This window comes from Cajanus cajan, chromosome 3, assembly GCF_000230855.2.
Source record: "Cajanus cajan strain Asha chromosome 3, NIPB_CcT2T_4, whole genome shotgun sequence".
In the NCBI taxonomy this organism is placed as follows: Eukaryota; Viridiplantae; Streptophyta; class Magnoliopsida; order Fabales; family Fabaceae; genus Cajanus; species Cajanus cajan.
In genome coordinates, this window is record NC_138519.1 from 65,171,609 (window position 1) to 65,196,746 (window position 25,138).

Consider the following 25,138-nt stretch of genomic DNA (forward strand, 5'->3'; position numbering starts at 1 on the left):
AACCAAGATTCCTGAAATCATGAAGAAAAGTAGATAAAGTCACAGCTATAGCCGCTTTGCACTGGCATTACTTTTGCCAGCTTCGTTTGGTATGAAAAGTTGATTAGTAACCTCTTTGATCAGATGAGAGGTATCATTTGGTGAAATGCATTTAATACTCGCATTAAATGAGTCAAACAATTACCTACCATTATAAGGACAATGAAGATAAATGAAGCAAACTTATGAGTTAGACTCAAAATATTGCTACGGTCATCTTCTCCAAACCTACTATATAAGAAGGTTTGTAGCTAAGAAAGAAAGAAGTGGAGAGACATATTCAAAAGAGACACACTCTATAAATTATATGTGTATATACTTTATTCTTTCTTGTACAAAGCTTATTGTACTGTATTGGTTGTATAACGTCTAAATGAGATGATGATAACATTTTTGTAACCTTCATAACTATTATTATAAGGTTGAACCTGGAGAGATTTGTTCGTAAAAAAATATTTGTTTTGAGCTTGGAGAAACTTGAGTGTAAAAGAATACTTGGTTGTTAAGCTTGGAAAGACTTGTTGTTGAAACAATACTTGTGTAGTTACTTGAAAATGCAAGTCAAAGAATACTTAGAGTTTAGTCAGAAATGGTTTGTTGAAAGAAAACTTGTATCTTTGTTTAAAAATAGTGGGACTCAATCTGGTTGAATTGAGAACTGAATGTTGACTTGATGGTTGTGACGAACCAGTGTAAAAATACCTACCCAATGCTCCATCTGACTGCCTTTCGTACTTCATCTGACTAGCATTACTACTTTATTACAAAAAACATGAGTATTTAATACACACTATTCAACCCTTGTTTCTAGTGTTTATCTTTTCTCCACAATACCAACTTGAAAATAGAGAGAAAGAAAGACTAAATTATTTTTGTTGATTGAAATGTAGAAAATTGATACAAATAAATAGATCCTAATGAGGCTACCATATGTAAGGAAATAAGGAAACAAATCACGAATTTAAATTGTACATAGTCAAACCCCTTATTACAGTAATTACAATCATAATCCTACTTAATTACATTTCATATATAATCTTATCATATACAGATACAGCCTTGTTAGCAGTTTCTTTTTAGTGGCAATGCACACCCTTAAAGATGTGAGCATTGTGCTCTAACCAAGTGCACAAAATGATTTTATTGCATTTATACACAATCATAAGGTTTATGCTTTTGGCCTCCTCCAATTTAGCATAACCTTTATAATGAACCAATAAAAATTCTATAGTGGGGGAACTCACCCTTTCTCTTTAAACTAAAGTTCTACAGTGGGAGAACTTCAATGTCCATGGTAGCTGCAGCACCGGTGCATATTGTAAAAAGATTATCGATATACACATTTGTGAAGCCTTTGGCTGCTGGTCAAGAGTCATAATCTCTAGATGATAGAATTGTGAGAAATCTCTAGTATCGTAGCTGTGGAATATGAAAAAGATATGTAGTTTGGTGAAAATAATTTCCTGAGCTTGAATGTAACTAATATATGATCCCTGATTTGAATTAATAAATGATCCCTGCTTTGAATTAGAAAATGTTTTATTTTATTTTTTTTCTGATTGTAGTCAATACTGTGTGCTTTATGTACAAGAGTCAGTTGCTACACTTGCATTTCTTTTCCCTTTAATTTACTTTTTGCATGGATGTTTTGGTTGTTAAATGTTGTTTCATCTTAATGCAGCAATTCGAGGTTACTCATTGTCATATCTTTCATCCTGTGCCAAAAGAATTCGGTTTTTACTAGGAACCCCTGGAATGGTGGCTCTTGATATTGATGCTAGCTTGAAAGGACTTCTTCAGCAGATTGTTCACCACCTTGAAAACTTGCCTAAACCCCAGGGTGAAAATATATCTGCTATCACCTGTGATCTGTCCGTACGTGAGACATCTATACTTGCCATTTTCTTATATCTTGAATGTGGGACGTATGTGCTTTTTGGATTAGAGTTCATTATGAACTTTTATATAAATATACTTGCATTGAGCTAATAATCATAATTAAGTTGCTGCTTCATTCAATATAACTTGGGCACATGATTTGCTTATTAATGAATTCATTGGTATGGTAAAGAAGAAAAAATTTCAGAAGTTATGCTAGTGTGCTAATGCATGCAAAGGTTGTATGTTTGTATAGCTCTTAGTGTCAGAACATTAGTTTCTAGTTTTTCTTCGTCATTTTTTATTTGTTCTTTTCAAGTTCTAGACAACCCAATTTCTTAGTGCACTTAACACTTACTAATACTATTTTCAGGATTTTCGAAAGGATTGGCTATCAATTTTATTGATAGTCACATCTTCACGCTCATCTATAAACATTAGGCACTTGGAGAAAGCTACAGTTTCCACTGGCAAAGAAGGATTATTATCAGAAGGGAATGCTGCTTACAATTGGTCCAGGTTTTTATCCCCAATTTTGATTTGCTAACCTATGCTGTAATGGTACTCTTTTGAGTGATTCAATAATCAAAAAATTAATCTTGAGAGTTGTATTTTGGTCTGGGGAGGAAATAGCATGGGATATTTAATCCCCTTTTCTCTGTTTTCCCCTCATTTAGCATGAAAAGCATAAAAAAGAGAAAAAAGGGTTTACCATGGTAGTCGCAATCTTTTGTGTAAGATCGCATGATTTTATGATCTTGAGTGTTGTGATCACAATCTCAATCAGAATTAGAATTTGGTGAGATTGCTGCACCAGATCGTGGTATTGTGCAATGTTACTATGTCTCTGCCTAAGTTTGTGTTGATGTTTTCTGACCTGTGACCCAAAATACTGTGCTCCTGAAAACCTTAAATCAGCCAAAATTAACCCCAATTTGGCCATTTTTGTTCACACCTGAAACACCTCGCACTGGACTGCTGTGCTGCCCGATTATTCTCCATTGTTCCAACTCTTCTGCACCTTTATTTGCTTGGTGGTTGGTTCTCCGTTTCTCCTCTTCTCTTCTGCAGCTATCTTTTGCAAGCTGCTGGGTTCTCTATTCTCCTCTTCTCTTCTGTGTCTGTCTCACTGGTATAGGGAAGGGGAAGCCTAACTGTGCTGAACAGAACTGAAAATTTCTTCACACCCAAGCTCTGCTGCTTAGATTACCAGATTCTTGAATTCCACTAATTAATTCTGGTGTTTAAGTTTTATGCCTTGGCACTCGTTAAGAACTTGGTGTTTGGTATTTTCTTATGTTTAAGTAGTTATTTGTGACTTATGAGAGTCTGATCAAATGTTTATAAGAATTTTGTTGGATCTTATGATTTATTGTACAAACCTGTAATTTATGATCTTAACTCTCCTCACCGGTCCTCAGTAAAATCTCAAATTTTGGCTACCCTGTTTATCAGCTGACCTGACACCTGTCTTGCCATTCCACAGCGCTGCAAAGTTCCTGCCAAGCTCTGTGCTTTCCCTTTATCAATCTGTTTCTTTCTTTGGGGTCTGTTGGAATAGCCTATTAGGGAAGCTTTTGTATTAGTATTATTTTTCTTTTGTATGTTTGATTAGCAGTCCTAGGCTCTCAGCAATCCTAGGCTCTTAGCCTTTTTCGGCCTATGTTGTATGTTTTTATATACTTAATCAAGTAATGAAGAAAGAGTGAGACACTTTTCCAGAACCATCTTAACATTCAAGTTGGTAGCAGAGCGGGTCTATTGGGAAAAACCCAAGTCCCACATCGACTAGAGATTAGGCAACCCTCACCTTACAAGCCGACTTTGTAGGGTTGAGTTAGGCTTAAATCCATTATTCTAAGATGGTATCAGAGCTATCCTAGATTCTTAAAAATGGGCCACTCACCATTTATCTACGTACCAAGCCCAATAGTGCTGGACGTGAGAGGGTGTATTGGGAAAAACCCAAGTCCCGCCAATCCTAGATCATTAAAAGGGTCACCCACCATTTATCCACATACCAAGCCCAATAATGTTGGACATTAGGGGGTGTATTGGGAAAAATCCAAGTCCCACATCGACTAGAGATTAGGCAATTGAATAGTATATAAGTGGAAAGCAACCCTCACCTTACAAGCCGGTTTTGTAGGGTTGAGTTAGGCTTAAATCCTTTATTCTAAGAGGGTCCGATCCCGCTCTGTCATCCGCTGTCGGCTGCCGTCCGCCGGCGACCAAATTTTTTGGCGAACTTAGGGTTTGGTGCGCCTCGTTGAGCACGACCCAACCCTGTTGCTTTTGAGTGCATCAAAGTCTCCACGTCCGCCACTGTTGTGCTCGCCTAAGCTTTCTGGGTCTGTTTCGAACCTCAGTGTATTGTTCCAATTGGTCGTTTGGGTAGCGGTCACTGTTCTTCTTCTTCTCTTTGTCTCTATTTCCGGTTTTCTTCTTCTCCCATGGCTTCTTTAGGCCTTGCTCTTGCTATTGTTGGTAAACCTACTATTACTACAGAAAAGTTAAATGGGACACCATGACCACCTAGAAAAGGAAGACATTGAGGGGTCAATAGAGAATAAAGCTTAGTGGAAGAAAGTTGATTTTCAGTTATGTGCTGTATTGTGGCAATCTGTGGAACCTAATATATTGGGAACACTTAGAGCCTTTAAAACTTGTTGCTCTTTTTGGAAGAAGGCTCAAAATATCTATGCTAATGACATTCAAAGGCTATATGATGCTGCACAAAAATTAGCCTCTTTGAGACAAACTAGTCATGATATGGTTGTTAGGCAACTGGCATTAAAAGAGAGAATAAAAGGATAGAAGAGAGAAATAAACAATACTAAGAGTATTTGTTTTTGGTGTGTCTTAAACCTTACAAGGTGCCTCTATATATATAGCATAAGGAAGAGGCAAGCATTACAAACTAAGTGATGTGGGACTTAATAAGTAAGTTAAACTAAACAATGTGGGACTACTTCAATTTTAGAACTTAGACTACACACTTAACAATTCTCCCACTTGGAGTCTGAGTTCTAGTTAGCTTCCTTGTAAGCATCGAGTTCATATGCTCCTTCGCCTAGTGCAGCTTTCTTTATCTTCAATTATCCCTGAAGACCAGCTGAGGTAATGCAGAGCCTCAGCTTGTCAGTTGTAACAGTCTTAGTTAGCATATCTGCTGGATTTTCTGATCCTGAAATCTTCAGCAGAGATAATTCTTCATCATTTATCAATTCTCTAATGAAATGATATCTTAATTGAATGTGCTTGCATCTAGAATGGAAGACAGGATTCTTCGCAAGACATATAGCACTCTGACTGTCACTGAACAATGGAGCATTCTTTTGTTCTTTCCCTAATTCACTGAGAAAGTTCTTTAGCCAGATCATCTCCTTGGCTGCTTCTGAGATAGCTATGTACTCAGCTTCGGTAGTTGAGAGAGCAACTCTATTCTGAAGCTTAGACTTCCAACTCACTGCAGTTCTTCCCAAGGTGAAAATGTAACCAGTGGTGCTTTTTCTAGTGTCCAAATCTCCTCCCAAATCTGCATCAGAGAACCCTTGTAAAGTGAAATTACCTCTTTTGAAGAGCAAATTTATTCCTGAAGTACCCTTCAGATATCTTAATATCCACTTTACACCTTCCCAATGCTTCTTCCCGGGATTCGATAGGAATCGACTGACAACTCCAACAGCATGTGCTATGTCAGGTCTGGTGCACACCATGGCATACATTAAGGTCTCAACTGCTGATGCATATGGTACTCTTGACATGTGGTCCTTTTCTTCAACTGTCTCTGGAGATTGCTTCTTTGAGAGCTTCATGTGAGTTCCCAAAGGGGTGTTCCTGATTTTGGCATCTCCAACATTAAATCTGTCAAGAAGCTTTTCTATGTATTTCTCTTGAGACAACTTCAAGACTCCTTCTAGTCTGTTTCTAGAAATCCTCATGCCAAGAATTTGTTTAGCTGGACCAAGATCCTTCATCTCGAAGTGGTCTGTCAATTGCTGCTTTAGCCTGTTAATTTCTGTCATATTTGGCCCTGCAATTAGCATGTCATCAACATATAGAGCAAGGATAATATAGGCAACTGGCATTAAAAGAGAGAATAAAAGGATAGAAGAGAGAAATAAACAATACTAAGAGTATTTGTTTTTGGTGTGTCTTAAACCTTACAAGGTGCCTCTATATATATAGCATAAGGAAGAGGCAAGCATTACAAACTAAGTGATGTGGGACTTAATAAGTAAGTTAAACTAAACAATGTGGGACTACTTCAATTTTAGAACTTAGACTACACACTTAACAATTCTCCCACTTGGAGTCTGAGTTCTAGTTAGCTTCCTTGTAAGCATCGAGTTCATATGCTCCTTCGCCTAGTGCAGCTTTCTTTATCTTCAATTATCCCTGAAGACCAGCTGAGGTAATGCAGAGCCTCAGCTTGTCAGTTGTAACAGTCTTAGTTAGCATATCTGCTGGATTTTCTGATCCTGAAATCTTCAGCAGAGATAATTCTTCATCATTTATCAATTCTCTAATGAAATGATATCTTAATTGAATGTGCTTGCATCTAGAATGGAAGACAGGATTCTTCGCAAGACATATAGCACTCTGAGTGTCACTGAACAATGGAGCATTCTTTTGTTCTTTCCCTAATTCACTGAGAAAGTTCTTTAGCCAGATCATCTCCTTGGCTGCTTCTGAGATAGCTATGTACTCAGCTTCGGTAGTTGAGAGAGCAACTCTATTCTGAAGCTTAGACTTCCAACTCACTGCAGTTCTCCCCAAGGTGAAAATGTAACCAGTGGTGCTTTTTCTAGTGTCCAAATCTCCTCCCAAATCTGCATCAGAGAACCCTTGTAAAGTGAAATTACCTCTTTTGAAGAGCAAATTTATTCCTGAAGTACCCTTCAGATATCTTAATATCCACTTTACACCTTCCCAATGCTTCTTCCCGGGATTCGATAGGAATCGACTGACAACTCCAACAGCATGTGCTATGTCAGGTCTGGTGCACACCATGGCATACATTAAGCTCCCAACTGCTGATGCATATGGTACTCTTGACATGTGGTCCTTTTCTTCAACTGTCTCTGGAGATTGCTTCTTTGAGAGCTTCATGTGAGTTCCCAAAGGGGTGTTCCTGATTTTGGCATCTCCAACATTAAATCTGTCAAGAAGCTTTTCTATGTATTTCTCTTGAGACAACTTCAAGACTCCTTCTAGTCTGTTTCTAGAAATCCTCATGCCAAGAATTTGTTTAGCTGGACCAAGATCCTTCATCTCGAAGTGGTCTGTCAATTGCTGCTTTAGCCTGTTAATTTCTGTCATATTTGGCCCTGCAATTAGCATGTCATCAACATATAGAGCAAGGATAATATAACTGTTAACATATTTCTTAACATAACAGCAATGATCCATGTCACATCTGCTAAATCCTGAGTTTTGCATAAACTCATTAAATTTTTTGTACCACTGCCTTGGTGCTTGTTTCAAGCCATACAAGCTTTTATGAAGCTTGCATACAAGATTTTCCTTGCCTGAAACTTTAAAACCTTCTGGCTGAGTCATATAAATATCTTCATCTAAATCTCCATGCAAGAATGCAGTTTTAACATCTAACTGCTCCAAATGAAGATTCTCTGCAGCAACAATGCTCAGTATGACTCTGATGGTAGTCATTTTTACAACTGGAGAGAAAATCTCTGTGAAGTCAATTCCTGGTTTCTGCTGAAATCCTTTGACCACAAGTCTCGCCTTGTATCTTTTTCTGCCATCAGATTCTTCCTTCAGCCTGTAAACCCACTTGTTTTGTAGAGCCATCTTTCCTTCTGGCAATTCAGTTAACGACCAAGTACCATTCTTTTGAAGAGATGTCATCTCATCCTTCATTGCTAACTCCCACTTGACAGAATCATTCCCCTGTATAGCCTCATCGAAGTATTCTGGCTCACCAGCATCAGTCAACAATAAATAGTGCAATGAAGGAGAATACCTTTCTGGTGCAACTGAAACTCTGCAGGATCTTCTCAAAGGAGGAGATGCTGGTTCTGATTCAACCTCTATATCTGTACTCTGGCTTCTGTTACGTCGCTTTCTGAAATTTCTTCAAGTTCTACTTTCTCAGAAGGCTCTGGCAACTTGTCTGTATCAATAGATTCTGCAGAAAATCTATCCTTATAAAATAGATTCTCATTAAAAGTGACATTCCTGCTTCTGATGATTTTCTTGTTTTGGTCATCCCAAAATCTGTAGAATTACATGTCAGAACCATAACCAATAAAATAACACTTTCTGGCCTTGGGATCCAATTTGTCTCTACTATCAGAGTCTATCAAAACATATGACACGCAGCCAAATACTCTTAAATGTGAAAGATTTACCTCCTTCCCAGACCATACCTCTTCAGGCAATTGATAACCCAAAGGAACTGATGGTCCTCTATTTATGAGATATGCTGCTGTGTTGATTGCATCTGCCCAAAACACCTTAGGCAAGCCCGATTGGATCCGCATGCACCTAGCCCTCTCGTTCAATGTTCTATTCATTCTTTCTGCAACACCGTTTTGTTCTGGTGTTCCTGGTATTGTCTTGATCATTCTGATCCCATGTTCTGAACAGAAGTTCTTGAATTCGTGGCTATTATACTCTCCACCATTGTCAGATTTCAGACTTTTCAACTTTAAACCTGTCTGATTTTCAACTTCTGTTTTCCATCTTTTAAACACAGAAAACACGTCAGATTTATTTTTGAGAAAATAAACCCATACCTTTCTCGTAGCATCATCGATAAAGGTGACATAATAGCATGAGCCTCCAAGAGATTTCACTGGAGCTGGCCCCCAAACATCTGTATGCACCAATTCAAGCCTTTCTGTTTTCAGTGTCTTTCCTTGCCTTGAGAAACTAATTTTTCTCTGTTTTCCCAAGATACAGTGTTCACAAGTGCCGACATCTACGTGCTTTAGTTTTGATAACTTACCCTTTGTCGCCATTAGCTTCATTCCTTTCTCACTCATGTGCCCAAGTCTTTGGTGCCACAAGAATGAATTATTGGCAGCCTCAGTAACTGCTATCATGTTCTCATCTGCAACCATGTAAAGTGACCCTCGCTTCTTTCCACGAGCGACAATGAGATTGCCTTTCTTGACTTTCCATGCTCCATCTCCAAAAGTGGTTTCGTGCCCTTCATCATCCAGCTGCCCTACAGATATTAAATTTCTTTTTAAGGCAGGGATATGTCTGACATTTTTCAGTGTCCAATGGCTCCCACTTGAGGTCCTGATGGCAATATCTCCTTTTCCAACAATATTCAGAGGTTTGCCATCTGCAAGGTAAACCTTTCCAAACTTTCCAGAAACATAGTTAGTCAACAATTCATTAGAAGGAGTGGTGTGGAATGACGCACCTGAGTCCATAATCCATGACTCAATAGGACTATCTAGGCTGCAGATTAATGCATCGTCTATCTCGTCAGTTGCTGCATTTGCGGATTCATCATCATCACGCTTCTTGTGATTCTGGTTTTTCTTCGGAGCTTTGCATTGATTGGTAAAGTGACCTCTCTTGTCACAATTCCAACAAACAATGTCATTCCGGAATTTTGGTTGACCTTTAGCTCTTGACTTTGATCTTCCTCGGCTGTTGTAACCTTTTTGAGTGGTTCTTACTCTACTTTCAGTATTTAATGCTGAACTGGAAGTAGAACTGGAAGGTTCCTCGGAATCTCTCCTGCGAACATCTTCGCTCAAGATCAGGTCGCGAATGTCGTTGAGCTTCAACTTGTTATCCCTTGCAGAACTGCTGACTGCAGTAACAGTTGCAGCCCAACTTTCCGGTAATGATGACAATAGTATCAATGCCTTCACCTCATCTTCAAATTTGATTTGTACTGACTCTAACATAGCAAGAATAGTGTTAAAATCATTAATATGATTAATCACAAGGTTACCTTCTCCCATCTTAAGGTTGAACAACCGACACATTATGTGTACTTTGTTGGCTGCAGATGGTTTCTCATACATGTCTGATAGTGTCTTCATCAGACTTGCAGTTGTCTTCTCATTGACGATGTTGAACGCGACATTCTTGGCCAATGTCAGCCTGATCACGCCAAGAGCCTGTCGATCTAGCAAGTTCCACTCTTCCTGTTTCATATCGTCTGGCTTCTCCCCTATTAAGGGTTGATATAACTTCTTTTGATACAGATAATCCTCTATCTGCATCTTCCAGAAGCCGAGCAATATATCAACCCTTAATAGGGGAGAAGCCAGACGATATGAAACAGGAAGAGTGGAACTTGCTAGATCGACAGGCTCTTGGCGTGATCAGGCTGACATTGGCCAAGAATGTCGCGTTCAACATCGTCAATGAGAAGACAACTGCAAGTCTGATGAAGACACTATCAGACATGTATGAGAAACCATCTGCAGCCAACAAAGTACACATAATGCGTCGGTTGTTCAACCTTAAGATGGGAGAAGGTAACCTTGTGATTAATCATATTAATGATTTTAACACTATTCTTGCTATGTTAGAGTCAGTACAAATCAAATTTGAAGATGAGGTGAAGGCATTGATACTATTGTCATCATTACCGGAAAGTTGGGCTGCAACTGTTACTGCAGTCAGCAGTTCTGCAAGGGATAACAAGTTGAAGCTCAACGACATTCGCGACCTGATCTTGAGCGAAGATGTTCGCAGGAGAGATTCCGAGGAACCTTCCAGTTCTACTTCCAGTTCAGCATTAAATACTGAAAGTAGAGGAAGAACCACTCAAAAAGGTTATAACAGCCGAGGAAGATCAAAGTCAAGAGCTAAAGGTCAACCAAAATTCCGGAATGACATTGTTTGTTGGAATTGTGACAAGAGAGGTCACTTTACCAATCAATGCAAAGCTCCGAAGAAAAACAAGAATCACAAGAAACGTGATGATGATGAATCCGCAAATGCAGCAACTGACGAGATAGACGATGCATTAATCTGCAGCCTAGATAGTCCTATTGAGTCATGGATTATGGACTCAGGTGCGTCATTCCACACCACTCCTTCTAATGAATTGTTGACTAACTATGTTTCTGGAAAGTTTGGAAAGGTTTACCTTGCAGATGGCAAACCTCTGAATATTGTTGGAAAAGGAGATATTGCCATCAGGACCTCAAGTGGGAGCCATTGGACACTGAAAAATGTCAGACATATCCCTGCCTTAAAAAGAAATTTAATATCTGTAGGGCAGCTGGATGATGAAGGGCACGAAACCACTTTTGGAGATGGAGCATGGAAAGTCAAGAAAGGCAATCTCATTGTCGCTCGTGGAAAGAAGCGAGGGTCACTTTACATGGTTGCAGATGAGAACATGATAGCAGTTACTGAGGCTGCCAATAATTCATTCTTGTGGCACCAAAGACTTGGGCACATGAGTGAGAAAGGAATGAAGCTAATGGCGACAAAGGGTAAGTTATCAAAACTAAAGCACGTAGATGTCGGCACTTGTGAACACTGTATCTTGGGAAAACAGAGAAAAATTAGTTTCTCAAGGCAAGGAAAGACACTGAAAACAGAAAGGCTTGAATTGGTGCATACAGATGTTTGGGGGCCAGCTCCAGTGAAATCTCTTGGAGGCTCATGCTATTATGTCACCTTTATCGATGATGCTACGAGAAAGGTATGGGTTTATTTTCTCAAAAATAAATCTGACGTGTTTTCTGTGTTTAAAAGATGGAAAACAGAAGTTGAAAATCAGACAGGTTTAAAGTTGAAAAGTCTGAAATCTGACAATGGTGGAGAGTATAATAGCCACGAATTCAAGAACTTCTGTTCAGAACATGGGATCAGAATGATCAAGACAATACCAGGAACACCAGAACAAAACGGTGTTGCAGAAAGAATGAATAGAACATTGAACGAGAGGGCTAGGTGCATGCGGATCCAATCGGGCTTGCCTAAGGTGTTTTGGGCAGATGCAATCAACACAGCAGCATATCTCATAAATAGAGGACCATCAGTTCCTTTGGGTTATCAATTGCCTGAAGAGGTATGGTCTGGGAAGGAGGTAAATCTTTCACATTTAAGAGTATTTGGCTGCGTGTCATATGTTTTGATAGACTCTGATAGTAGAGACAAATTGGATCCCAAGGCCAGAAAGTGTTATTTTATTGGTTATGGTTCTGACATGTAATTCTACAGATTTTGGGATGACCAAAACAAGAAAATCATCAGAAGCAGGAATGTCACTTTTAATGAGAATCTATTTTATAAGGATAGATTTTCTGCAGAATCTATTGATACAGACAAGTTGCCAGAGCCTTCTGAGAAAGTAGAACTTGAAGAAATTTCAGAAAGCGACGTAACAGAAGCCAGAGTACAGATATAGAGGTTGAATCAGAACCAGCATCTCCTCCTTTGAGAAGATCCTGCAGAGTTTCAGTTGCACCAGAAAGGTATTCTCCTTCATTGCACTATTTATTGTTGACTGATGCTGGTGAGCCAGAATACTTCGATGAGGCTATACAGGGGAATGATTCTGTCAAGTGGGAGTTAGCAATGAAGGATGAGATGACATCTCTTCAAAAGAATGGTACTTGGTCGTTAACTGAATTGCCAGAAGGAAAGATGGCTCTACAAAACAAGTGGGTTTACAGGCTGAAGGAAGAATCTGATGGCAGAAAAAGATACAAGGCGAGACTTGTGGTCAAAGGATTTCAGCAGAAACCAGGAATTGACTTCACAGAGATTTTCTCTCCAGTTGTAAAAATGACTACCATCAGAGTCATACTGAGCATTGTTGCTGCAGAGAATCTTCATTTGGAGCAGTTAGATGTTAAAACTGCATTCTTGCATGGAGATTTAGATGAAGATATTTATATGACTCAGCCAGAAGGTTTTAAAGTTTCAGGCAAGGAAAATCTTGTATGCAAGCTTCATAAAAGCTTGTATGGCTTGAAACAAGCACCAAGGCAGTGGTACAAAAAATTTAATGAGTTTATGCAAAACTCAGGATTTAGCAGATGTGACATGGATCATTGCTGTTATGTTAAGAAATATGTTAACAGTTATATTATCCTTGCTCTATATGTTGATGACATGCTAATTGCAGGGCCAAATATGACAGAAATTAACAGGCTAAAGCAGCAATTGACAGACCACTTCGAGATGAAGGATCTTGGTCCAGCTAAACAAATTCTTGGCATGAGGATTTCTAGAAACAGACTAGAAGGAGTCTTGAAGTTGTCTCAAGAGAAATACATAGAAAAGCTTCTTGACAGATTTAATGTTGGAGATGCCAAAATCAGGAACACCCCTTTGGGAACTCACATGAAGCTCTCAAAGAAGCAATCTCCAGAGACAGTTGAAGAAAAGGACCACATGTCAAGAGTACCATATGCATCAGCAGTTGGGAGCTTAATGTATGCCATGGTGTGCACCAGACCTGACATAGCACATGCTGTTGGAGTTGTCAGTCGATTCCTATCGAATCCCGGGAAGAAGCATTGGGAAGGTGTAAAGTGGATATTAAGATATCTGAAGGGTACTTCAGGAATAAATTTGCTCTTCAAAAGAGGTAATTTCACTTTACAAGGGTTCTCTGATGCAGATTTGGGAGGAGATTTGGACACTAGAAAAAGCACCACTGGTTACATTTTCACCTTGGGGAGAACTGCAGTGAGTTGGAAGTCTAAGCTTCAGAATAGAGTTGCTCTCTCAACTACCGAAGCTGAGTACATAGCTATCTCAGAAGCAGCCAAGGAGATGATCTGGCTAAAGAACTTTCTCAGTGAATTAGGGAAAGAACAAAAGAATGCTCCATTGTTCAGTGACACTCAGAGTGCTATATGTCTTGCGAAGAATCCTGTCTTCCATTCTAGATGCAAGCACATTCAATTAAGATATCATTTCATTAGAGAATTGATAAATGATGAAGAATTATCTCTGCTGAAGATTTCAGGATCAGAAAATCCAGCAGATATGCTAACTAAGACTGTTACAACTGACAAGCTGAGGCTCTGCATTACCTCAGCTGGTCTTCAGGGATAATTGAAGATAAAGAAAGCTGCACTAGGCGAAGGAGCATATGAACTCGATGCTTACAAGGAAGCTAACTAGAACTCAGACTCCAAGTGGGAGAATTGTTAAGTGTGTAGTCTAAGTTCTAAAATTGAAGTAGTCCCACATTGTTTAGTTTAACTTACTTATTAAGTCCCACATCACTTAGTTTGTAATGCTTGCCTCTTCCTTATGCTATATATATAGAGGCACCTTGTAAGGTTTAAGACACACCAAAAACAAATACTCTTAGTATTGTTTATTTCTCTCTTCTATCCTTTTATTCTCTCTTTTAATGCCAGTTGCCTAACAATGGTTTCTCATGTGGCTGAAGCTCAAGCTGCTGTGGAAGAACTAAAATTGTTTCTTGATGATGAGTCATTGGAAGGAATGAAGAAAAAACTTGATAGGCTATATATGGTAATGATTTTACGAAGATCGCATTAAGATTTTAATCATGTTCGTGATCAATTCCTGACCGGTCATGAAATTCCCTCAATGGACAACCTAGTTACTAGACTACTCCGAGTTCCAACTGAAGCCAAGAGCGAAAATTTTACTGTCATTGTTGAAGCTTCTGTTATGATCTCTTCCAGGGGAAGAGGTGGTCGTGGAAACCGAGGAAGAGGGGGTAGAAGTGGTCATCCTCAATGTTCCTACTGCAAAAGGATGGGTCACATTCAAGAGAATTGTTACTCTCTCCATGGTTTTCCAGAAAAAGACAGCAAATCTATCCAAGTCTGATCAATTAGAAAGGGTTGATAGGAAGATTCTTGAAAATGATTATCAAGAATATCTTCAATGGAAAGCTATGAGTCAAGCTCAATCTTCCTCTACCCCTACTATTTTTACAGCCTGTATTTCTCAATTAACTGCAAGTCAAAGTCCATGGATCATTACTTTAGGTGCCTCTGATCACATAGCTGGTAATGATTCTCTATTCTCGTCCATGTCCTCTCGTAAATCACCCCATCTTATTACCTTAGCAGATGGATCCAAAATTGTTCCCAAAGGAATTGGTCAAGTTTCACTTTCTCCCATGTTAAATTTAAAATCAAAATCTGTTTTATTTGTCCCTAATTGTCCTTTCAATTTAATCTCTTTAAGTCAATTAACTAAATCCTTAAACTATTCATTAACTTTTAATGTTGAATCTTGTGTCATTCAAGAACGTGGTACGAGCAGGATGATTGGCGTAAGACATGAATTTGGTGGTCTTTACTATTTCAGAATGCAACCATCTGCATCTTTTGTTGTTGTTTTTCCACCTAAGCTTCTGCATGATCGTTTGGGTCATCCGAGTTTGTCCAAGTTGAAACTCTTAGTTCCTAGTCTCAAAACATTGGAAGAGTTGGGTTGAGTCATGTCAACTAGGCATACATGTTAGATCATCCTTTCCCAAACAAACTGAAAAAAGATGTGACTCAGTTTTTACCACCATTCACTTTGACATTTGGGGTCCAAGCCATGTAACATCTTTTGGTTTCAGATATTTTGTAACCTTTATTGATGAATTTTCTCGATGTACTTGGGTGTACTTAATGAAAGATTGTTCTGAACTTTTGTCTATATTTGTTTCTTTCTTTAATGAAATTAAGAACCAATTTGGAAAAACAATCAAAATTTTTAGAAGTGACAATGCCAAAGAATATTTCTCCTTTGAATTATTTTCCTTTTTATCCTCACAAGGTATTTTACATCAGTCTACATGTCCACACACACCCCAACAAAATGGAATAGCAGAAAGAAAAAATAGACGCCTTGTAGAGATTGCACGCACCTTGATGCTCAATGCAAATGTTCCTGTACATCATTGGGGTGATGCAATTCTTATAGCCTGTTTTCTAATAAACAGAATGCCATCTTCTTCTCTTGAGAATAAAATTCCTTACTCGATTATCTTTCCAAAGGAACCCTTGTTTCATGTCTCACCTAGAGTCTTTGGGTGTACATGTTTTGTCCATGATGTCTCCCCTGGTTTGGATAAGTTATCGGCTAGAGCTATTAAATGTGTTTTTCTAAGCTATTCTCGTCTCCAGAAAGGGTACAAGTGTTACTCCCCAAAGACCAAAAAATTTTACATGTTTGTTGATGTCACCTTCTTTGAACAAACTCTTTTTTTCTTATCTTCTACAAATGATTATATGACAATCCAACAGGTTCTACCTGTCTCTTCCCATCTGTCCATACCACTTCAACCTTTAGCTCCTAATCAAGAGGTCACTCAACCCACCTTGTCCACAAATAGATCAATTCTAGATACTCCATCTCCTCTTCTCATATATCAGTGTCGAACTCGACAAATTGATTCGACACTACCTGAAGAACCACTAGTTTCATCTCCTTCGCCATCAAGTCCCCCTACTACAGGTCCTAGTGATGATAGTTCAGGCTGGCCAATTGCCCTTCGCAAAGGTATTCGTTCGACTCGGAACCCTCATCCTATCTATAATTTTGAGTTATCATCGATTATCTCCCTTATATTGTTCTTTTGTCTCCTCTATATCTCCTTTAACCATTCCTAAAAATGTCCATGAGGCACTTGATCATCCTGGATGGTGACAAGCTATGATTGCTGAAATGCAAGCTCTTGAACATAGTGGCACTTGGGAGTTAGTTTCACTTCCTCCTGGTAAAGAACCAATTGGTTGTAGATGGCTCTACGCCATTAAAGTTGGGCCTGATGGTACAGTTGATTGACTCAAAGCCCGATTGGTGGCCAAGGGATATACTCAAATTTATGGCCTAGATTATGGTGATACCTTTTCTCCTGTGGCCAAAATCCCTACAATTCGTCTCTTCCTTGCTATGGCAGCTATTCGGCATTGGCCTCTCCACCAATTAGATATTAAAAATGCGTTTCTTCATGGGGAGTTGGAGGAGGAAATTTACATGGAGCAACCTCCTGGGTTTGTTGCTCAGGGGGAGTCTGGTTTAGTTTGCAAATTGCGAAGAAAGATCCCTTTATGGTCTCAAACAATTTCCTCGAGCTTGGTTCGGAAAATTTAGTCATGTGGTGCAGAATTTTGGGTTGAAAAGAAGTGAAGCAGATCATTCAGTGTTCTATTGTCACACTTCACCTGAGAGATGTGTTTATTTGATTGTTTATGTTGATGACATAGTGATTACAGGGAATGATGCAACTACAATCTCTCAATTGAAGAAAAATTTGATTAGTCATTTCCAGACCAAAGACCTTGGGCATCTGAAATATTTTTTAGGTATTGAGGTTGCTCAATCAAAGGAGGGCATTGTGATTTCACAAAGAAAATATGCTATTGATAACATGTTGGATTGCAAGCCCATTGATAGTCCTATGGATACTAACCAAAAGTTAATGGCTGATCAAGGTGAACCATTCACAAACCCAGAGAGATATAGAAGATTGGTTGGGAAGCTTATTTATCTCACAATCACAAGACTTGATCTTTCTTTTGCAGTAGGGATTGTTAGTCAATTCATGCAGGCCTCCCATATTGATCATTGGAATGTTGTTTTACGTATCCTTAGATATATCAAAAAGGCACCGGGACAAGGATTGTTGTATGAGGACAAAGGAGACAGCCAAATTTCTGGCTATTGTGATGCTGATTGGGCTGGTTGTCCTATAGACCGACGTTCCACTACTGGCTACTGTGTGTTCCTAGGTGGAAATCTCATATCTTGGAAGAGTAAGAAGAAAAATGTTGTTGCTTGATCCCGTGCTGAGGCTGACTATCGTGCTATGACCTTAATTACCTCTGAACTTATGTGGATTAAGCAACTTCTTCAAGAGTTAAGATTTTGTGAGGGTCATCCCATGAAGTTGTATTGTGATAATTAGGCTGCACTCCACATTGCCTCCGATCCAGTATTTCATGAGAGAACTAAACATATAGAAGTTGACTGTCATTTTGTTAGAGAGAAGTTGTTGTCTAAGGAATTTGTTACCAAATTTGTCACATCCAAGGAACAACTTGCAGATGTTATGACTAAATCATTGAGGGGTCCTTGCATTCAGTTCTTATGTTCCAAGCTTGGTGCATACAATCTAGAGCATTGTATGCACCAGCTCGAGGGGGAGTGTTGGAGTAGCTTATTAGGGAAGCTTTTGTATTTAGTATTATTTTTCTTTTGTATGTCTGATTAGCAGTCCTAGGCTCTCAGCAGTCCTAGGCTCTTAGCCTTTTTCAGCCTATGTTGTATGTTTTTATATACTTAATCAAGTAATGAAGAAAGAGTGAGACACTTTTCCAGAACCATCTTAACATTCAAGTGGGTCAACTGATTTATCTTCAGACTTTTTAGATCGATACCTGAACTTATCAACGGAGTCTAAATATTTGTGCAGGTGAACTTAATTTTGTGAGAGTTAGTATATTCAATTGAGGAGCATAATGCTAGATCTTCTTGCTGGAGATTTCTTGCTGTCATCCCTATATTATACTAAGTTGATTTTGTATCCTTGTTGTGTGTTAAAGCATATGGCTTGTTTGACTGTTTGTAACCCACATATTCATAGGAACTGATTTCTGTCCTTTGTTGTACTTGGAGGATATTTTGATCTTCTGTCTTGTACTCTTCTCTTCTATGAACTGCTTTTATAATTTATTTATATTACTGCTAGAGGGCCTTCATGTAGTATTATGTTTTTGGAGTATGGTTTATATTATGTTATTGTTGCAGATGTGTAGATGAATTGGAATCCGTACTTTCAAAGCATGGTAGTCTTAGAAAGCTGTATTTCTACCACCAACACCTCACAGCTGTGAGTGCCATATTCCACCCCCACCTAATTCATTTCTTCATCTTCTCTAGAATGATGGCTAGTTTATATGCTATGACTTTAACCTTAGGGTATAAATTTTGAAATTTACTATAAGTTTCTTTTCCATTTTAACCCCAACTATGTTCCTATAATAGGTTTTTAGAAACACCATGTTTGGTCCAGAAGGACGTCCTCAACATTGTTGTGCATGGCTTGGGATCGCTAGTAGTTTTCCAGAGTGTGCATCTCCAATTGTGCCAGAAGAGGTAAAAAAAAAAAAAAAAAGATCCTTGCCAGCAGTTTTATACTTTAAATTGTCTAGTATTGACTAAAATTATGAATCCGTAAACTGCATATTGTGACAAAACTATGTTTTGCTTCTATTTTTTTTATGGTGATAGTTGGTTTTGCTTATATGAAGACTTGATCTGCAAAATATTCAGGATGTTTACTGCAATGCAGTCTTTCGATTCCTACTGCCTGATTGATCATTAGGTGTTATGTAAGGATGGCAAGATGTGGGAAATGTATAATATGAGTGATCACTATAAATTTTGCTGCAAGCAGGTTACAAAAATTGGCAGGGATGCTGTTCTTTGTGTTGAATCTCTGATTGAGTCTATCATGGGAGGATTGGAAGGATTAATAAATATTCTTGACTCTGAAGGAGGATTTGGTGCCCTAGAAAATCAGGTAAATACTTTTAGTTTACAAGTTAGCTCCATTTCTGAAAACTAACTTTTGGATTTCATCAGCTTCTTCCAGAGCAAGCAGCTTCATATTTGAATCAGACGTCAAGAGTTTCTATTCCGTCATATAAATCTCCAAAAGGAACTGCCGGTTTTCCTTTACCTGGCCATGAGAGCTTTCCTGAAAATAATGGTTCCATCAAAATGTATGTGTCATAATTATACTGTCATAAATATGTATGTGTAACCACATAATTATAGCTTTTTAATGTCTACTTTCTCTAATGACAGGTTAGAAGCTGCAATGCAGAGGTTGACCAATTTGTGCTCAGTTTTAAACGATATGGAGCCTATATGTGTTTTAAACCATGTCTTTATACTGAGAGAGGTTTTTTCTTCTCGAGATTTACCTATCTATTGAAAACAGTTTAGATAATGCTATCAATTGCATAAAATTTAGCTAGTGAGAAATCTATAAATATAATTGAATGGGTATGGCTTATCTCCTTATGAAAAAACTTTATAGCATGGTGTAACTCCAATATGAACTAACGACTGAGGCACTAAAGATACTCTTAGTTGTTTTGATATACAAATCCCGAAAGAAGTATTGTAAATCAGTAGAAGTATGATAAAGATATTAGTGTACAAAATATTGATGATGAGAGATATTATCAATACTCTCTCTAACATTAATTTTACTACTGGCTGAAATTTATTGGAAATTACAAATTTTGGTGGGTTCCACAACTAATCAGAGTTTTGCTGTATTTTTATTGCTTCAAATATTGAACACCCCTCCAAAAGCAAAAAAAAAAAAAAAAAAATTGTTTACATGGTCCAAATTCCCAATTTAGATTCACATTTCCTGTTTTGACTAAAAACGTGTTGTGTAACTTCAAATCCTGGTGTAGCTGGGTGCTTTCTTAAAGCACTTGTCACTTTCATGGAGCCAACACTACTAGTTCCACACTGCCCGGGGTTCAATGTTGGAACAGAACAGAGAAAGACATGATCATACAGAACAGAACACCACCATTCACAAGTTAGCTAACATGATCTTATTATCCAAATTGGATTGCAATATTATATTATAATAACGAATCACCCAACCTGAACCGACCCATGTCTATTGGGTTGGTTAGGTTCGTGTTGCCCATAAAAAAAATAAAAAACCCAAACCAACCCAACTTAGTATTGTTTAAATGGTTTGGACTCTTGAACACCCTAAACCTGATGCAATTCAACCTGACTATACCCCTACTCTAAATTTTACGCCACCTTATATGATCCAACTCCAACCAATGTCCAATCATTATCATTATAGTGTGATAAATCCAGGAAATTACTAATTTATTTGTTAACACCACTACAATCTTAGATAGGGTTTTATATGTGCACATGAATAGATAAATAAAGTAAGTGATTATCTAACTCCAACCAATGTCCAATCATTATCATTGTAGTGTGTTAAGTTCAGGCAATTACTAATTTATTTGTTAATACTACTACAATCTTAGATTGCAGTGGTGAACTCATAGTGATGGTGTCAAGAACGAAGTTTAGTGATTTGGTGCTGAACTTTTTGCTTGCAGTTTCTTGCTGAACTTTCCAAAGGTCAGGTGATTTGGGGCTGTAAAAATTGTGTTCGGGTTATTTGGGTTTCAAACTTTGGAACCCAAAGACCGAACCAAACACTATCGGGATGGGTAAAACAGATCAAGTGATCTGAACCAAACCTTTAGTTCTTATTTGGGTAAGGCCAATCAGGTTCACAAGTTGACCCATTCCTGCATATAACCCCAATTTAGAGGGTCAAAGTGCGTATAATATTCACTGGTAAGAAGATTAAAGGAATGGATTTGCAGATATCCATGATCTCTTATCGCAATATTTGTATTTTATAAAATTGGAAGTTATTGATTATCTTGTCAATGGTTATCTGTGATGCACTTTACTCTTGAAGTGCGTTGTTCAGTTTAGGGGATCCAAATCCAACAATGGTTATGGGGAGATAACTCAATCATTTAATTTTAGGAATTGGATAACATCATGAATTCCTTCATTTTAGGGATTGAATAACTTAATTTACAGCAGCATCCTAAATTACGTATATACAGCTAATAAAAATAATCTGAAACAGTTATATACAAGGAAAGAGAGAGATAGGGTAATGTCAATAAACCTCAACATTCATCAATGCTGCACTTTACTCTCGAAGTGCACTACTCAATTCAGAGGATCCATATCCAGCATTTGTCACCTGTTCAAGTAATGAATCAGTGCATGAAAACCAAGTCTTATATGCATCCATTTCCACTCTTTCAAATTGTCTGTTTCTGAACCAAACACCGTTCCTTCTGTCATTATTTTAACACATCAAGCTATTTGTGCAGTACATGAGAGAATGTATTCTTGGAAACTTTAGAAGAAGATTGATTGGTGTTCTGAAAACTGATAATGATCTTCAACGGCCTACTGTTCTGGAATCACTGATTAAGAGACATATAAGCATTGTGCATCTTGCAGAGCAGCACATCAGCATGGACATTACTCAGGGTATTCGGGAAGTGTTGCTTTCAGAAGCCTTTTCAGGACCAGTTTCTTCTCTGCACTTGTTTGAGAAACCAACAGACCAACATACAGGATCAGCCACTGAATCAGTATGCATTTGGTATATTGAAAACATAATAAAGGATGTTTCGGTTGCTGGGATTTTGTTTGTTCCAATTCATAAATGCTTCAGGAGTACAAGGCCTGTTGGTGGATATTTTGCAGAATCAGTCACTGATCTCAGGGAATTACAGGCTTTTGTACGTATTTTTGGTGGCTATGGAGTAGACAGGCTAGACAGAATGCTAAAAGAACAAACAGCTGCTCTTTTAAATTGCATTGACACTTCTCTACGCTCAAACCGAGATGTGCTAGAAGCAGTTGCTACCAGTCTGCATGCTTGTGATAGAATTGAAAGAGAAGCTTCTGTGAAGCAAATAGTTGATCTGGAAACTGTGATAGGTTTTTGTGTTCAGGCTGGCCTAGCACTGGCTTTTGGTACTATACTTGAGGAAGGTGCTCCCTTGATACATTCATTGCTAGCTGGGGTGGTTAAGCATCTACCTGATGGAGTACCAGAAAAGGAAGAAATCAAGAGAATGAGAACAGTAGCAAATACTGCAGGTGTTGTTACTGATCATGATTCAATTTGGGTAAGATCAATTTTGGAGGAAGTTGGTGGTGCAAGTGATGGATCATGGGGCTTGTTACCATACTTATTTGCCACATTCATGACATCTAATATTTGGTCCACCACAGCATTTAATGTTGACACAGAGGGTTTTAGTAACAATATCCATTGCCTGGCAAGGTCAGTATGGTTATCTTTTTGGCTGTGATTACTTGGTATCTGTAAACACTATGGAGTTTAATACTTCACGATGATTTGTGTTTGCATGCTTATGACTTGGTCCAATGCCTTAGATAAAATTCTATGCAGTAATTCTACAGGGTTGGATTTGGAAATTATTCATTAAATATTTTGATTCCATTGTGTAAATTAATATTTGAGAAGCAGGAATACTCATTGTCACCGGCTTATACTAATTTTGGTATCATTGTCTCACTCTAACCACATAATACTGTGCAGGTGCATTTCTGCAGTGATTGCTGGAAGTGAGTTTGTTAGATTGGAACGTGAACATCAACATCGACAGTCTTTGACAAATGGGCATGCTAGTGAAGGAATGGATCCTGAATGATCAGGTCATATGTCAGCCGAAGCAAGTATCAAGTCCACTCTGCAGTTATTTGTGAAAATCTCTGCAGATATCATTCTCGATTCTTGGAGCGAAACACATAGGTAATATATATATATATATATATATATGTATATATGTGTGTGTGTGTGTGATTTTGTGTGGAACACTAATGACTGTATATTTTATGCACACTCTTTTGTGTGTGAAAATTACACATTAATTAGGCAGGTAATGTTGCAATATATTAAAGCAGAATTTTATCTGCGATTTGGTGTCATTGCTGTTTTATCTGAAGCACTAATCTTTCATTTTTGTAGTTTTCTTACATATTTTGCATCTTGATTTATGCACAGATCTCACCTCATAGCACAGCTTATCTTCTTAGACCAACTTTGTGAGATTTCACCGTACCTTCCAAGAAGCTCGCTGGAAACACTTGTTCCATATGCCATTCTCCGTTCGGTATACAGCCAATACTATTCAAATACTCAATCCGCTCCATTGGCAATACTGAACGCATCACCCCGTCATTCCCCTGCGGTGTTGCTAGCACATGCTTCTCCTGTCTTGAGTCATCCTCGTGGGGGCTCACCACAGTATTATGGCCATGATCCAGGGTACTTCAAAGGATCATGGTCACATAGCCATGAGCACCTCTATGATGCTGATATTGGCAGCTTGAGGAGCATGGACAACAGGCAAAGGAACGTTCGTCGTTCTGGGCCTTTGGATTACAGTGCCAATCGTAACAAGGTAAAATCTGTTGAAGGCTCAACTTCTGGAAGCACTGGACCCAGTCCACTTCCAAGGTTTGCAGTGTCTAGATCTGGTCCATTAGCGTACAAGTAGTGAGTTGTTTGATACATACCCAACAGAAGCAGGTAAGTTATTCACCTTCTGCTAGTGATCAGTTGTCTATAATCGTAATGATATTATGTAGTAAAATGTATATCATACTAAAGCGTCCTTTTGTAGTCGCTCGGATAGTTTAAATCAATGCCATACTAAGTTCCTTGCTGTTTTAGTGAGAACCAGGTGTTCATTCTATTTAATGTTCATATAGCCAAATATTAACGTATCGCTTTCTTGAAGTCTGTTGGTAGAGGTATTCTGAATCTTATTAAGCAATCAGTAATGATATTTGCTCGAAAGTTTGTTTTTACATCACTGTCTAATAAAAAATAACAAAGGCATAGTACATTTCTAATCACATCCTTCAAACTTTATGTCTCTAACACGTTAAAGTTTCTAAAGATTTTGATGATGGAAAATGTCGCTCGACTACAGTAGCCTTCAGTAGGGATCGGTTAATTATACGTTACTGGCGAGATTTATTGCGTTACTTGAGGCTAGTAGGAGTAGCTTCCATGTCTTTTATCTTTGTTTGGGTGAGGGGAACGAATTGAAGGTAGAGAGGAAATATATGAAAAATGATTTGATACAAAATATTGTGGAGTATAATTAGGGTTGAGAAATGGATGGATAAGGTAATTTTTATTATGAGGATCATAATGAATCATAAAAATAATTCATTTAGATCTATATAAAACTCATAAAAATTCAATCATCCGATTTATTTAAAACTAAAATTTTATCCAATTCATTTATTAACAATTTTTTCATAGATGAATATTCAATCTATCTATAAAAGTAGTGTTTTAAAAATTAAATAATTTTTATTTTTGAAATATCTTTTTTATTTTCTTTATGTCATTATATTTTATAAATTTTTTAAAATTTGCAAGACTTTTATTTTTTTTATATCAAAATGATTTTTTAAAATCTTAATCTAATAAACATCTTATATTGTAATTCAATGAATTTTGAAAAAATAGTAGATAAATCACTAACTATACATAAAAATAAATAGATAGATTAGATCCAATTTATTATTTATTTTTTATTATAATGAATAGATAAGATGAATTTATTTGTGAATGATTTGGATGAATGGTAGATAAATGAATTGATTTGTCACTCTTAAATAAAATATA

At 37.8% G+C, this 25,138-nt stretch overlaps 1 pseudogene across 1 annotated transcript in view; it reads left to right on the plus strand.

Moving 5' to 3' along the window:
- The window catches only part of LOC109805580 (protein NAP1-like), a 49,114-nt pseudogene extending 24,808 nt beyond the window's left edge, over positions 1-24,306 (plus strand). Inside the window, exons 14-23 of the transcript XR_014432574.1 lie at positions 1,721-1,914; positions 2,291-2,436; positions 18,619-18,700; positions 18,856-18,966; positions 19,268-19,393; positions 19,456-19,595; positions 19,681-19,777; positions 21,786-22,753; positions 23,033-23,245; positions 23,498-24,306. The product of XR_014432574.1 is annotated as a protein NAP1-like (transcript). The remainder of the gene's footprint in view (positions 1-1,720; positions 1,915-2,290; positions 2,437-18,618; positions 18,701-18,855; positions 18,967-19,267; positions 19,394-19,455; positions 19,596-19,680; positions 19,778-21,785; positions 22,754-23,032; positions 23,246-23,497) is intronic.
- The last annotated feature ends 832 nt before the right edge of the window (positions 24,307-25,138 follow it).